General features: G+C 41.4%; 1 long non-coding RNA gene across 1 annotated transcript in view; it reads right to left on the bottom strand.

The window, feature by feature from the left end:
- The window catches only part of LOC123507556, a 51,063-nt gene that overhangs the window by 5,360 nt on the left and 30,703 nt on the right, over window positions 1-15,000 (bottom strand). The window lies entirely within an intron of this gene.

Genomic DNA, 15,000 nt, shown 5'->3' on the forward strand with positions numbered 1-15,000 from the left:
GCTTTTTAGGACGAGTTTAGTGAGTTTATCTGAACTCGCACACACACACACACACACACACACACACACACACACACACACACACACACACACACACACACGCACGCACGCACGCACACACACACACACACACGTACGCAATCTTTTAAGCTCTAGTCACTAAATTTGCCTGGTGACATTTTAGCTTCTTTTTTTTTTTTTTCTTTCTTTCTCTTTTTTTCTCTCTCTCTCTTTCTCTCTCTCTTATTTAACTTACAACTTGCCGTGGTGAATATAAATAAGGTTTGCATCAACACACACACACACACACACACACACACACACACACACACACACACACACACACACACACACACACACACCAGGAAGGATTATGCGCTTGAATACATAAAGAAATTGAGTACACGCAAAATAATTAAGATAGAAAACGTTAAGATTGAAAACATTTATCGATTAGCACGAACAAATTTGAAACTCGGCGAACATATATAATGAAAGACATATTGGATAGAAACACACTGAAATATAAAGCAACTGAATGAATACTGTAGAAAAATAATACATACAAACACAAAACAGATAGAAAGTATATCAACACGAAAACTTCTGAAAAAAAAAAAATCACTTAACATGTGCAAATATTGACACAGTTGATAGAAACACGATGAAATACAACAGAACGAACACTGTGTTAAGGAATTTCACGCGTGTAGAAATAGAGATGAAAAAAAAGCATTATTCATTAAAGACTAACACGAACAATTCTGAGACCTGAGAAATGCAAACACTGAAAGAACGATAGAAAGAATGATAGAAAAAAGAGAGAATCAATACCAGGAAACAGATACACAAACATGATTCATAGCAAACAATTCAGAGAGAGAGAGAGAGAGAGAGAGAGAGAGAGAGAGAGAGAGAGAGAGAGAGAGAGAGAGAGAGAGAGAGAGAGAGAGAGAGTGGCAAAAAAGCTGGAGGAGAGAGATCGAAAGAAGGAGAAAAAAAGACGACTAAAGGAAGAAGTGAGAGAAGAGAGGAGCTGTGAGAGGGATTGGAACTGCAGGAAAGGGTAGGGAGAGTGGGAGAGTGAGAGAGTGAGAGTGAGAGAGGTGAGAGGCGAGCAGCTGATTGCTTCATCCTTGTGAGGCGCAAGTTTTACAGCTTCCGAGTTTTTCATTGGCTGGGAATAGCAAAGAAGCGAGCTGATTGGTTGCCGCGCCGCCCCCTCCTCCACTGGGAAGCCGGCACAAGTGACTGCAGAGGAGGAGGAGGAGGAGGAGGAGGAGGAGGAGGAGACATCATTCCCTATCATAAAAGACAAGAAAATGACTACCAATGGAAAGTGATAGAAGAGAAAAACAAAAGCAAGAAAAGCACAAAAAGAAAAAGAAAAGAACAAGAAGAAGAAGAACGAAGGAGAAAGAACAAGAACAAGAAAAAAATATCACAAAAGAAAGCTGACGAAAAGGAAGAGAACAAGAGAAAAGAACAAAAAACAAAAAATAAAATTAAAAAAATCGAAAAAAAAACAAACAAGAAACACGAGAAAAAAAAACACAAACGAGGAACAAGAGAGACAGCAAGACAGATGGAGATATGGAGACGAGAACACGGAGAAGGCAAAGGAGGAGGAAGAGGAGGTGAAGGGTGGCCTGGGGAGACATAGACCGTGTAGATGTCCTTCCTGGCACCTCAGACGCTCCCTAATGGCTCCTACGGACGAAATTTGGGATCCTGAGAGGCACCGCTGAGGAATTGAAAGGCAGTCAGGTGAGGAGAGACGAAATAAGGGACGCTAGAGGGAGAGAGAGAGGAGAGAGAAAAGGGGAGTATGGATAAGAAAGGAAGGATATCAAGGGAAGTTATGAAGTAAGAATAGTTAGTATGATAAACGTATGGGAAGATGGAGAAGAGGAGAAAGATAGAGAGAGAGGAGAATGTATGATAAAGGAGAGGAAATACATGGAACTTATGAATGGAGAAATAGAAGGTAAAATAAACATATAGAAAGACGAAGGGGAGGAAAATGAGAGAGAGAGAGAGAAGCATGGTTAATAAAAGAAGGAAATGAAGCAAAATTATGAAGTGGAGTAATAAAAGAAGATAGAATAAATAAATAGAAAGATGGAGAGGAGGAGAAAGGGATAGACAGAGTATGGTTGATAAAAGGAAGGAAATAAAGAAAAAATAATGAAGTAAAAGAAGTAGGTTTGATAAAAAAGCATAGAAAAGATGGAGAAGAAGAAAAAGGAGATAAAGTGGCCGATAAAAGGAAGGAAATGAAGGAAAATTATGAATGAAGTAAAAGCAATAGGTGTGATAATAAACTTAGAAATAAAACGAAGATAGAAAAATAGAGATAAGGAGATAGAAATAGATAGTATAAGTGATAAAGGAAGGAGATAGAAGGAAGTTATGAATTTTACGAATGAAGTAAGAGGAGTAGGTATGATGATAAACGTGGGAATAAAAGGACTGTAGAAAGATGGAGAGAAGAAGAAAAAGAGGAAAATAGATGATGAAAAGAGGAATTAAGTAGGAGAGAAGAATAAACGGGAGAAATAAAGAGGGAGAAACAATACTTAAGGAGGAATGAAAGGAAGGGAATGGAAAGATGGAGAGAAGAAGAAAAAAAGGAGTATAGATGATAAAAAAGGAAATAAAAGAGAGCAAAAGAGAGGGAGAAAAGGAACATAGGGAGGAATGAAAGAAAGGGAATAGATAGATAGAGAGAAGAAAAACAGGAGAAAAGGTGATGAGAAAAGGAATAAGTAGAAGAGAGGAATAAAAGAGAGCAAAAGAGAAACAGGAAAAGAACATAGGGAGGAATAAAAGGAAGGGAACGGAGAGACGAAGAGAAGAAAAAGAGAAATAGAGTAGACGAATAAAAGACAGCAAAAGAGAGGGAGAAACATAACATAGGATGGAATGAAAGGAAGGGAATGGAAATTATAAGCAGAGAAAGAGAAATAGGAAACAAGTGTAAATAAGGTAAGAACGAGGCATTTTTCCCTCCTATTCTAGTACATTAGTCAAATTGGCGCTAGAAGTGAATATCTTGTTAAGTCAAATCTTGTAATGGCCTCAAAGTTTTAAGATATTCACGAGAGGGAAGAAAACGTGTGTGTGTGTGTGTGTGTGTGTGTGTGTGTGTTGGTGGGGAGAGGGTGTCAGCACGCGCGCGCAGACATATCTACATCCATTTTCTATTTGCTTACGTCGAAGGGAGGAAGGGGGGGACTCAAGTAAATAAATCCAAAGAAAACGAGGCGGAATCATATATAAATTGACTCCATATAGCGAGGCGGGGAGGACATCAGTTTGGATTCAGACAAGACCGTATAGTATTTCCTGAAAATCCCTAAAAAAAAGATGGGGAAAAAACCTCCCTTGACGTGCCATAAAGTGCGCAATAAAAGAAGAGGAAGAGGAGGAGGAGGAGAAGGCGGAGGAGGAGAAGGAGGAGGAGGAGGAGGAGGAGGAGGAGGAGGAGGGAGGAGGAGGAAGAGGGAAAGAAAAAGCAATAAGAACCGCGGACTTACTTATAATGATTTGTTGTGAGTTTGATGTGTGGTAGTGGTTTGTTGTGTGTGTGTGTGTGTGTGTGTGTGTGTGTGTGTGTGTGTGTGTGTGTGTGTGTGTGTGTGTGTTACTTTAGAATTACTTAGAAAATACTTAGATATGGGTTGAGGTGAACTTACAAATGTGATGGTTATATTCAGATTAATCTTAGAAAATGGTACGTTATTGTTCTGTCTGTCTGTTTGTTTGTCTGTCTGTTTGTCAGCTTATCTGTGTTTGTCTGTCTGTATATCTACCTATCTGTTAACCTGTCTGTTCGCATGTTAGTCTTCCTGTCTATCTGTATGTCTGTCTCCTTATCTGTCTATCTCCCTGTCTGTCCATGTTTCTACACACCTGTCTGTTGAGTCTATATATCTTCCTGTCCAAGTTTCTGTTTGTCTGTGCGTCTGGCAGGCTATGTACGTCACTTCGCACCTGTCTGTGAGTCTGTGTGTCTTCCTGTCCACGTTTTTATTTGTTTATGTGTCTGTGGATGTATCTTTGCACCTGTTTCCCTGTCCGCCTGTCTACCTGAATGGTGCGGTGTGGACAGTTGAGGTATTTCAGCAGCGTTTGACCACAATCGCTACTTGGACAGAAGCGCCGCTGTTGACTCAAAGTGAGGCGAAATAAAACCCGCTTTTTCCCCTCGCCAATTGAAAGCCTCCGCCAAATACTTGTTACCTAATGGAGTTAAATCCCATTATTCTGTGTGTGTGTGTGTGTGTGTGTGTGTGTGTGTGTGTGTGTGTGTGTGTGTGTGTGTGTGTGTTTCCATGTGTGTGTGCGTCTGTCTCACTCACCGCTGCTGTATCTCCCCATTAGTGTAAGCTGTTTCCCTGCCGCTGCTACATTAAGCTGAAAACCTCATTGCCTTACACTCCAGCACGTCCTGACCGTCACCTCACCGCCCCTCTAACAGCGCCACCAACAACACCGCTTTCTACTCTTACTACTACCGAGTGTTACTGCACCGCCAAACAACACCACTTCCTGCTACTATTAATACACCTGACAACACCGCTTACTGCTCGTACTGCTACTGTTACTGACTGTTGCTTTAACTGTTACTGCTACACCAAACACCACTTACTGCTATTAGTTGTAACTGTTATTGCTTCTGTTGGTATCACTACTACTACTACTACTTCTACTACAAAGCGACATGGACACAGACAAACGTATAAAAGGACCATGTTCTGGTATGGGATACACGATTGGGGTTATGTAGGGTAACTTGATGCCTTTCAGTTTCAGGGACAGACAGATAGACAGACAGCAAGACAGAGAGGCAGACTGACAGGTCCACACCCAACGAGCTCACACCAACATCTCCTCCCTCCCTCCCTCCCGCCCTCTGAACAACCAAAGCCCAGACAGGTTTCGTTAAGAGTGGAGAGGTGTCAAATGTCATGCAAACACACACACACACACACACACACACACACACACACACACACACACACACACATTTCGAACGATTACCTTTACCACAGAGAGAGAGAGAGAGAGAGAGAGAGAGAGAGAGAGATTTAGTCCGTGTTTGCGTGTGTGCGTGCGTGTGTGTGTTCATCGTTTCACAATCTTTCATAAGTACACTCTCATTTCTCCGTCTCTCTCTCTGTCAGAATTATTAGATTTTTCACTTTCATTCGGATTTCATGTCATGATTTTTCGTAATCCCTAACCCATTTGCAGCGACATTCAATCTTTCTCTCTTTCTCTCTCTCTTTTTTTAATCAAACTCGCAGCTTATGAGCTCTCTCTCTCTCTCTCTCTCTCTCTCTCTCTCTCTCTCTCTCTCTCTCTCTCTCTCTCTCTCTCTCTCTCTCTCTCTCTCTCTCTCTCTCTCTCTCTCTCTCAATGTTTCGTTCATTTCAACCCTGATCTCGGAGGTGAATATAATCAAACAAAAATAAAAAGTGAAGAATATATTAAAAAGTACAAAAAATAGCAACGATTTTAAGCAATTATTTTGTTTTTCGTTCCAGTTAATTAATCGTACAAGAAGAAGAAGAAAAAGTAAAGAAGAAGAAGAAGAAGAAGAAGAAGAAGAAGAAGAAGAAGAAGAAGAAGAAGAAGAAGAAGAAGAAAAGAAGATATTGATGATGGTGAAAAAGAAGAACAATATGAATAACAACAACAACAACAACAACAACTAGAAGAAAAACAACAAGAACAAGAACAAGAAGAACAAGAACAAGAAGAAGAAGAAGAAGAAGAAGAAGAAGAAGAAGAAGAAAGGAGAGAAGAGTAATGAAAATCTCTCTCTCTCTCTCTCTCTCTCTCTCTCTCTCTCTGGCATGCAAAAACATTAATATCAGTATGTAGACTAATAACACCCTCAAATAGCACGAATGAACGCATAGTAATAATTCGAAATAACAGACGCCACTGAAAATATATAATGAAATATGAGAAATAAATGAAATAAATAATAAAACTGAAATGATGAATGTGACGCAGAGGCGAAGTTGAAATGGGAGCTGAGAGAGAGAGAGAGAGAGAGAGAGAGAGAGAGAGAGAGAGAGAGAGAGAGAGAGAGAGAGAGAGAGAGAGAGTGTGTGTGTGTGTGTGTGGGTAGAGATCATGTGAAAATCAAAAAATAATATAGTATGTGCTGTAATACCATAGAAAACAGATTGTACATTGGAAATAATCACTGTTGTCAATCTGTCTCTATCCCATTGCATATAGTATATACAAAATAGTAGTAGTAGTAGTAGTAGTAGTAGTAGTAGTAGTAGTAGTAGTAGTAGTAGTAGTAGTAGTAGTAGTAGTAGTAGTAGTAGTAGTAGTCGTGGTAGAAATAGAAGTAGAAGTAGAATTAGTAGTAGTAGTAGTAGTACCTGCAGATTTAAGTGGCCTTGACTGCGAGGCTACAGTGGTGGAGAGTGGCATAAGAGTAGATAGAGTAGAGGTAGAGTGAATTTATAGCTAACAACTAATGTTTATATTATAGAGTATTAGATATGGTTGGATGCCACAGTCATTAGCGAGAGTTGGGGCTAATGACCTCCAAGTAGTGGAGCCCCTACTTGACACATCAATAAACATGGGGTGGAGGTATTTTAGAAAAAGTAGTAGTAGTAGTAGTAGTAGTAGTAGTAGTAGTAGTAGTAGTAGTAGTAGTAGTAGTAGTAGTAGTAGTAGTAGTAGTAGTAGTAGTAGTAGTAGTAGTAGTAGTAATAATATGTATATATATGTATTTATCTCAATCTATGTCGGCATGTTTGTCTGTCTGTTTATTCAGAAAAAAGGACTGACAGACAGATAGACAATGGTGCAGGAAAAGAGAAAGGAAGGAATGGAGGAAGGAAGTAAAGAAGGAAGGAAAAAGGAAAGAAACATAAAAAAATAAAATGAAGGAAAGAATCAAAGAAACAATGAAACAAAGGAAAAAGGAAGGAAGGAAGGATGGATGGAAGAAATGAAGAAAAGAAAGAAAAATGAAAGGAAAAAAGGAAATAATAAAGGAGAGACAATGAAGGAAGGAAGGAAGGAAGGAAGGAAACAAAAAAGCAAGGAAAGGATGAAAAGAAAGAAGGAAGGAGTGAAGGAAAGCCAAAACAAAACACGTACAAATTAGAAAGGTAGAGAAGAGTCAACACCTCTAAGCCTCCTCCTCCTCCTCCTCCTCCTCCTCCTCCTCCTCCTCCTCCTCGTCGTCTGTGAATCATTAATCAAAGCTTATCTCTCTTAGAAATACTATTAAAAAGGGAAGGACGCGAAGAGCCACGAATAAAACATCAAAGGAAACCAGGAAGCAATTGATGAGGAAGAGGAAAAGGAGGAGGAGGAGGAGGAGGAGGAGGAGGAGGAGGAGGAGAAGGAGGAGGCGACACAGGTGAATGATGAAGGGAGTGATATAAGTGAAGAAAGATAACCTTTGATATTAATGATAACGAAGGAGATAATGAGCAAGGAAGAACACTCACTCACTCACTCTCTCTCTCTCTCTCTCTCTCTCTCTCTCTCTCTCTCTCTCTCAGTTCCCCAAAATGATCAAAAATTCTCTTTCCACCCCTTACAGAAAAACAGGTTGGTAATCACACACTAGTTTCCCTCACCAATTTTTTCCCCTCGGTACTTTTTTCCCTACACCCTCTTCCTCTCTCCCCTCTCCTTTCCTCCTCCTCTCTTTCACTCTTTCCCTCTGCCTGGATACTGGGGAAAAATGCTCCTAGGACAGAGGAAAGCTAGGAGGGAACTACACTATTCATTAGGTCAACATCTGAGGAGGAGGAGGAGGAGGAGGAGGAGGAGGAGGAGGAGGAGGAGGAGGAGGAGGAGGAGGAGGAGGAGGAGGAGGAGGAGGAGGAGGAGGAGGAGGAGGAGGAGGAGGAGGAGGAGGAGGAGTTGGAAAAGGCATGGTAGGGTAACTAATGAAGAAATGAGACTGAAAGGAAAGAGGAGGAGGGAAGGAAGAAGAGGAGCAGGAGGAAATGGAGGAGGAAGAGGAGGAGGAGGAGGAGGAGGAGGAGGAGGAGGAGGAGGAAAAGGAGGAGGGAAAATAGAGAAGCCGGATTTGAGTAATTAATAGAAGTGGAAGAAAAGAAGAAGAAGAAGAAGAAGAAGAAGAAGAAGAAGAAGAAGAAGAAGAAGAAGAAGAAGAAGAAATAATGATGTTGAAGATAAAAAAAAAGAGAGAGAGAGAGAGAGAGAGAGAGAGAGAGAGAGAGAGAGAGAGAGAGAGAGAGAGAGAGAGAGAGAGAGAGAGAGAGAGAGAGAGAGAGAGAGTCAAAAAGAAGTTAAAAGGAGCCTGGGAATCTAATGCAGCCTAAGAAACTTTGAGAAGGATAAACAAAACAAACAAAAATAAAAAAAAGACACGTTTACACTTCAGATTATTCTATCACGCTGAGAGGTTGTCTTCTAAAGGGAGGAGGAGGAGGAGGAGGAGGAGGAGGAGGAGGAGGAGGAGGAGGAGGAGGAGGAGGAGGAGGAGGAGGAGCTTTCTTTCTTAACTCGGTTTCTTGGAAGTGAGAGAGAGAGAGAGAGAGAGAGAGAGAGAGAGAGAGAGAGAGAGAGAGAGAGAGAGAGAGAGAGAGAGAGAGAGAGAGAGAGTCCAGCTGGTCACTTGAGCGGTCATCACGGCTTCATCAAACAGCTGTCTCTGACTACATGCAAATGACCTGCTGCTCGTATTTACAAATGAAGAGACGACCTGGTTCTCTCTCTCTCTCTCTCTCTCTCTCTCTCTCTCTCTCTCTCTCTCTCTCTCTCTCTCTCTCCCATTTATTCACGTTAAGTAAAAGTAACACTAGATTTTTGGCGCAGAAGTTTCCCCAGAGTCAGAAATTCACTTTTATTCTTGTCGCAATCAAATTTTCTTTAGTCTCTCTTCATTTAAGTGAAAGAAAACAAGAAAATATAGTGAGGGAAAGAGCAGACTAGCTGAGAGAGAGAGAGAGAGAGAGAGAGAGAGAGAGAGAGAGAGAGAGAGAGAGAGAGAGAGAGAGAGAGCAAACTCACTCGTGCCACTTTGACAGTAACAAGACAGGAGTGACGGGCAGGAGGAGGAGGAGGAGGAGGAGGAGGAGGAGGAGGAGGAGGAGGAGGAGGAGGAGGAGGAGGAGGAGGAGGAGAAGGAGGAGGAGGAGGAGGAGGAGATGGAGGAAGAGGAGAAAGAGGGAGGAGAGAAGGAGGAGGATGTGACACCTGTCTATCTGTCTTGCCATCAGGAAGAGAAGGTGCCAATAGTAATGATAATGATAATAGTCGTAGTAGTAGTAGTAGTAGTAGTAGTAGTAGTAGTAGTAGTAGTAGTAGTAGTAGTAGTAGTAGTAGTAGTAGTAGTAGTAGTAGTAGGAAAAAAGTTAACACCAATAATGAAACAGTTGAACAAAAACGCTCTGAAAATTTAACAAAAAAATAGAAAAAAGGAAAAAAATATAAATTATTGACACCGACACCACCACCACCACCACCACCACCACCACCACCACCACCACCACCTATTTCAAGAGAGAGAGAGAGAGAGAGAGTAGGAGGAGGCGGTGACGAAGTAAGAGGGCGGGGATAAGGCAAACTGGGGTCCGCAAGAGCAATTTAGGTGACGGAGGGGCGGCGAGGCGAGTGTGGGCCGAGTTGGGGTGAGTGTGGGCCGAGTCCGGTATAGTCTGGGCAAGTCTAGTCACGCACGCCCGCCAGGGAAGGACCAGCTAGCGACCAACTTATTTACTGAAGACGAATACGAAAGAACTGGTGGCGTTGGTGGTGGTGGTGGTGGTGGTGGTGGTGGTGGTGGTGGTGGTGGTGGTGGTGGTGGTGGTGGTGGTGGTGGTGGTAGTGGGGGTGGTGGTGCAGAAATGTGTGTTTACGTTCCAGGAATACATAGACTAGTGGTGGTGGTGGTGGTGGTGGTGGTGGTTGGTGGTGATGGTGGTGTGGTGGTTTAATTGTCTCTCTCTCTCTCTCTTCTGTTGACTCTCTCTCTCTCTCTCTCTCTCTCTCTCTCTCTCTCTCTCTCTCTCTCTCTCTATCTATCTATCTATCTATCTATCTATCTCTTTCTCTAACTTTAATTCTCTCACCACAACCACCACCACCACCACCACCACCACCACCACCACCACCACCACCACCACCACCACCACCACCACCACCACCAATACATCTGAAAATACTTTACAGCAAATTGGATTGTTCGACTAGAAAAAAAAAATGGGAGGCAGAGGAGGAGAGGAGAAAGGAGACTATTCCCTCTAATTCATCTCCCTTAGGTGTCCTCCACTTGTGAATTCATCCCTGGAGGAGGAGGAGGAGGAGGAGGAGGAGGAGGAGGAGGAGGAGGAGGAGGAGGAGGAGGAGGAGGAGGAGGTGGTGATGGTGGTGGTAGTGGGGAAAAAAACTAGATAATCAGGAAAATGCAAAGGAAGGACAACAAAGAACATGATGAGAGGAGGAGGAGAAGGAGGAGGAGAAGGAGGAGGAGGAGGAGGAGGAGGAGGAGGAGGAGGAGGAGGAGAAGATGGAGGAGGAGGAATAGGAAGAAGGTAAACGGAAGGGAAAGTTTTATGTATATGTCTCTCTCTCTCTCTCTCTCTCTCTCTCTCTCTTTCAACGAAAAAAAGAACAAAAAGAAGAACAAAAGAACAAAACAAAGAGAAAGAAAAAGATGAAGCCAAGAGACAAGTAAGACGAAAGAGAAAAATAAAGAGGAACAAAAACAAGGAAAATAACTAAAGAAAGGAAGGGAATGAAATAAACACTGAAAGAAACTCAAGAAACCATAAAAGGAAAGACGTAATAAACAGGAAGAAGATCAAAAGAAAGAAGAAATACGAAAAGAGATAAAGAGAGAGAGACATAGATAGATAGATAGATAGAGAGAGAGAGAGAGAGAGAGAGAGAGAGAGAGAGAGAGAGAGAGAGAGAGAGAGAGAGAGAGAGAGAGAGAGAGAGAGAGAGAGAGAGATCCTTTTCTTAGATTCAGAGAGAAGAGAGACCAATGGGGCATGAGAGTGAGAGAGACTGATCCTTTTCTTATATTCAAGGAACTGAGACCAATGGGGCATGAGGTGAATAACTGACCTCCTCTTCCTCCTCCTCCTCCTCCTCCTCCTCCTCCTCCTCCTCCTCCTCCTCCTCCTCCTCCTCCTCCTCCTCCTCCATGTTATATTGACCAGTTTTATGCTCTACTTCAAAAATGACTACTTTATTTTACTTCTTTACAATGTTCTTGTTGTTGATATTTTTGGTTGTTTTTTTAAGGTAATGATCTTAGGAGGAGGATGACAAAGAGAAAGATTAAGAGGAGGAGGAGGAATACAAAAGAAAGCCAAACAGCAACAGCCTTTTTGGTTCTTTCAAGGCTGTTCGGTAACTACTTCTAACTAGCTGCTGGGAAGAGAGAAAGGACAGCACAGGAGAAGGCTCCTCCCCATCCATCACTCTGTCCAGCTTTCACTGGCACGGAAAATAGTCGGGAAAAGTACCATGCAGTATGGTGAAACTGACATGGAATTTTCACTGATAGGATGAAAGGAAACTCTACTCTGCACCCCACGGTAGACTCTGTGCATGTCTGTCTGAAAGAAAAAAATAACACAAAACAATAACAACGTTAGAAGTTATGTGTGTAATTATTCGGACAAGAAGAGAGCTGCTGGGGGTTAACTTTGAAATATTTGCCAATCATATTTTTAAATGATGTAATAGAACTGCTAGTTGCAATTTCTGATGGAAGCTGATTCCAGATATTAACAATTCTGATAAAGAAAAGTGTTTGGCCTCGTGAGATCTGAAGCATTTGGGTGTAATTTTAAATCCATTGTTCCTTGTTATGTTAGAATGATCAATGATAAAAAAAAAAAAACTTTTAACGTGTAGTGGTGAAGGCACCAGGTGAACACAACTGGTGTACAGATGAGACCAAATTAATGTGGTGGCAACTCTTTCTGTATTAATATAAAGCAGTGTACAGGACCACAAGACGGTGTGAACGAGTGCGTGGGTGTCCAGTAGAGAGCAGAGCCCACGACTGAGAAAGGACGCTACGGGCGAGCGGGAACATACAGAGACTCCCATCATACAAAGCGAGACGCGAGAGTAACGAGAAACGTATTGCAAAGCACTCACACACATACAATGAATACAAAGAAGTACATGGTATAAATAGATAATAATAATGTAATTTTAAATCCATTGTTCCTTGTTATGATAAAAAAAAAGACTTATTACGATATATAAATATAAAATGAATAGACGTAAAAGGACACTATCACAAACGTTCAATTAGGCCTTCTCTTATCTTGCGCTTCGTTAAGCTGAATAGTGGCTCCTCATACAGCTTGTTTCTCAATCTTGGGATCATTTTAGTCACTCTACGCTCTATCTTTTCCAGTTTTCAATGTCTTTTTTGTAATATGAACAAAACTGCATACACCATTCGAGCTGAGGACGCACCGCTGAGTTATATAGAGCAAGTATAACCTTTTCTGATTTAAATTCAAAAGTTTTTAGAATGAACCCTACTGTGTTTGTGCGCAGTGTTGGCTCGGCTTAAGACAACACAACACCAAGATCTTTTTTCATTTTCAGCACTTGCCATTTATTTCATATTTTGCTTGAACATTGTTTTCGTGTGAATGTTTCGTACCAGTGTCGGGTCTGCATCAGTGAATGATTATGATGTTTGGAACAGTTTCGTTCGAAGCGTTGCGACCCAAACTGGTGCAGTTGTATGGCTGGAATGTCACTTACGGCGGAACGTGGCCACGCAAACTGAACAATTCAGTTTTCTGTGTAGTGTTGTGTTGTGTGTATGTGTTTGTGTGTTTTCTTTGTGCATGATGTTACCTTAAACGTTTGTCAGGTACCATTATTTTTGTTATGCATTCTTTACAGATATGGCATTGTTTTGTTTAGAATAAAACCGTAGATTGAAGGTGTGTTTTTATCACTTTAATTGTTATTCACGATGTGAAGGACTTCGCATTTTTCTATAATAAATTTCATCTGCCATTCTTCAGCCCAGCATGTTAGTTTGTTGATGTCACACCAAAGTTCTTGCAGTAGCGACGTTGTCGTTACTTACTCATTATTTGGTGTCGTCCGCGAATTTACTTATTTTGCACTTAATTCCTTCATCAGTATCATTTTGTATAATTATCATAAAAAGTGCTGGGCCTCGTACAGAGCCTTGATGAACACCGCTATTTACAGTTTGCCATTATGACTCTTTTTCACTGATAACAGCACGCTGCTTTCTGTCAGAGTGAGTCTCCCAGTCACTTCAGGGTATTTCCGGATATGAACTTTTACATTGCTGGTTAGCCTCTTATGCAGGATAGTTTCGAAAGCTTTCTGGAAATCAAGATCAATTATATCAATTGCTTTTGTTTCGTCATAGGAGTTACATACTTCATAAAAGAATGCTAGTAAGTTTGTTAAGCAAGAGAGCTTGTTTCTAAAATAGTGTTGTGCATTTTCATTATTTTATTTCATTGTAAGTATTTAACAATCTTATCTCTGATTACCGTTTCCATCAGCTTGCACATTATTGAAGTAAGGCTGATTGGTCTGTAATTACCTGGGAGTGATTCATTTCCTTTTTTTGAAAATGGGCGTGACATTTGCTAGCTTCCATTAGTGGGGGACTTTCCCAGCTAGTTAATAGTTTTATTGAATAAAATCGTAAGCGGTTCCATGAAGTCATTTTTTGCTTCTTTAAAAGAAGCCTGGGTGTTAATTTGTCTGGCCCAGATGTTTTGTTTACGTTCATGGTGTTCATGACTGAGAGAATCTCATTTTCTGTAATCGTGAAGTCCGTCAGTGTGGTGCCATGCGTCTGTGGCGCGGCTGTAGGCAGGCTGCCCTGAACATCTTCAGTCGTGAAGACTGTTGAAAAGTATTCGTTTAGGGTGTTCTCCGTGTTTATTTCGTTTTCTGTTTGGTTGCCGTTTTCTGTTTGGTGTGGACCAATTGTTGAGGCCAAGACTCTTTTTAGATTCTACATAGCAATAATTCATTTTTGGTATAGTTTTACAAGAGTTTGCAATCCGAGATTCAACACATTTTCTGCTTCATCTTATCTTTTTTTTGTTTGTCTGTGCAATCTGTCGTGCTCCAATTTGTCATTATCATGTTGTATTGATTTATACTTGTGGCATTCGCTTCTTTCTTTGCTAGAAGACATCATCTAATTTCGTTATTCCACCATTTCGGTTTGGTGTTTGTTATTTCATTTATTTTTGTTTTATTTATTTACTTGTTTTAGTTAACACTTCCCACGCTTCATGCAGGTCTAGTGTTTCCAGCAGTTTAGTCGAGTTACTGAGTGCAAGCTGCGAGTGAAGTCTTCTATAGTTAGAACACCGATAGTCAGACACTCTTTTCTTTACGTTAGTTCATTTCAGCTTTGTCGAAGTTAATAGTGAAAAAGCAGGCTGCGATGATTGCTGGAGCTGAAATATGGTCTCATTCCTATGTATTTGACTGTATTTTCAGCATCTGTTAGAAAAATAATAAGGAAAGTGTTACCTCTCGTCGGATGCTCAATGTGTTGGTGGAGGGAGCTTTCAAGTATGTTATTGTAGAGCTGGTGACCTGTATAGGCACTGGCAGTCAATGGTTCGCCCACCTCGTCACTGAAAGGTTAAAAGTCCCCATGATTATGCAATTGTTTACGCAAAGGAGGAATAGGAGGAGGAGGAGGAGGAGGAGGAGGAGGAGGAGGAGGAGGAGGAGGAGGAGGAGGAGGAGGAGGAGGAGGAGGAGGAGGAGGATTTAATCAGGCGTAGGATTTTCCAATGGAAGGATCAAGCTCTTTTGTTAAAAATATATATCCTCCTTCTCCTCCTCCTTCTCCTCCTCCTCCTCTTCCTCCTCCTCCTTCTCCTGTTCTTTTTCCCCTTCCTCTTCCTCCTCTCTGGCGTCTCTTCTCTTCCTTCCTGCAGTTTCCTTCCCTTTCTCCTTGTTTTCCTGTACAATAGT

The sequence above is a fragment of the Portunus trituberculatus genome, chromosome 22 (genome assembly GCF_017591435.1).
Source record: "Portunus trituberculatus isolate SZX2019 chromosome 22, ASM1759143v1, whole genome shotgun sequence".
Lineage (NCBI taxonomy): Eukaryota > Metazoa > Arthropoda > Malacostraca > Decapoda > Portunidae > Portunus > Portunus trituberculatus.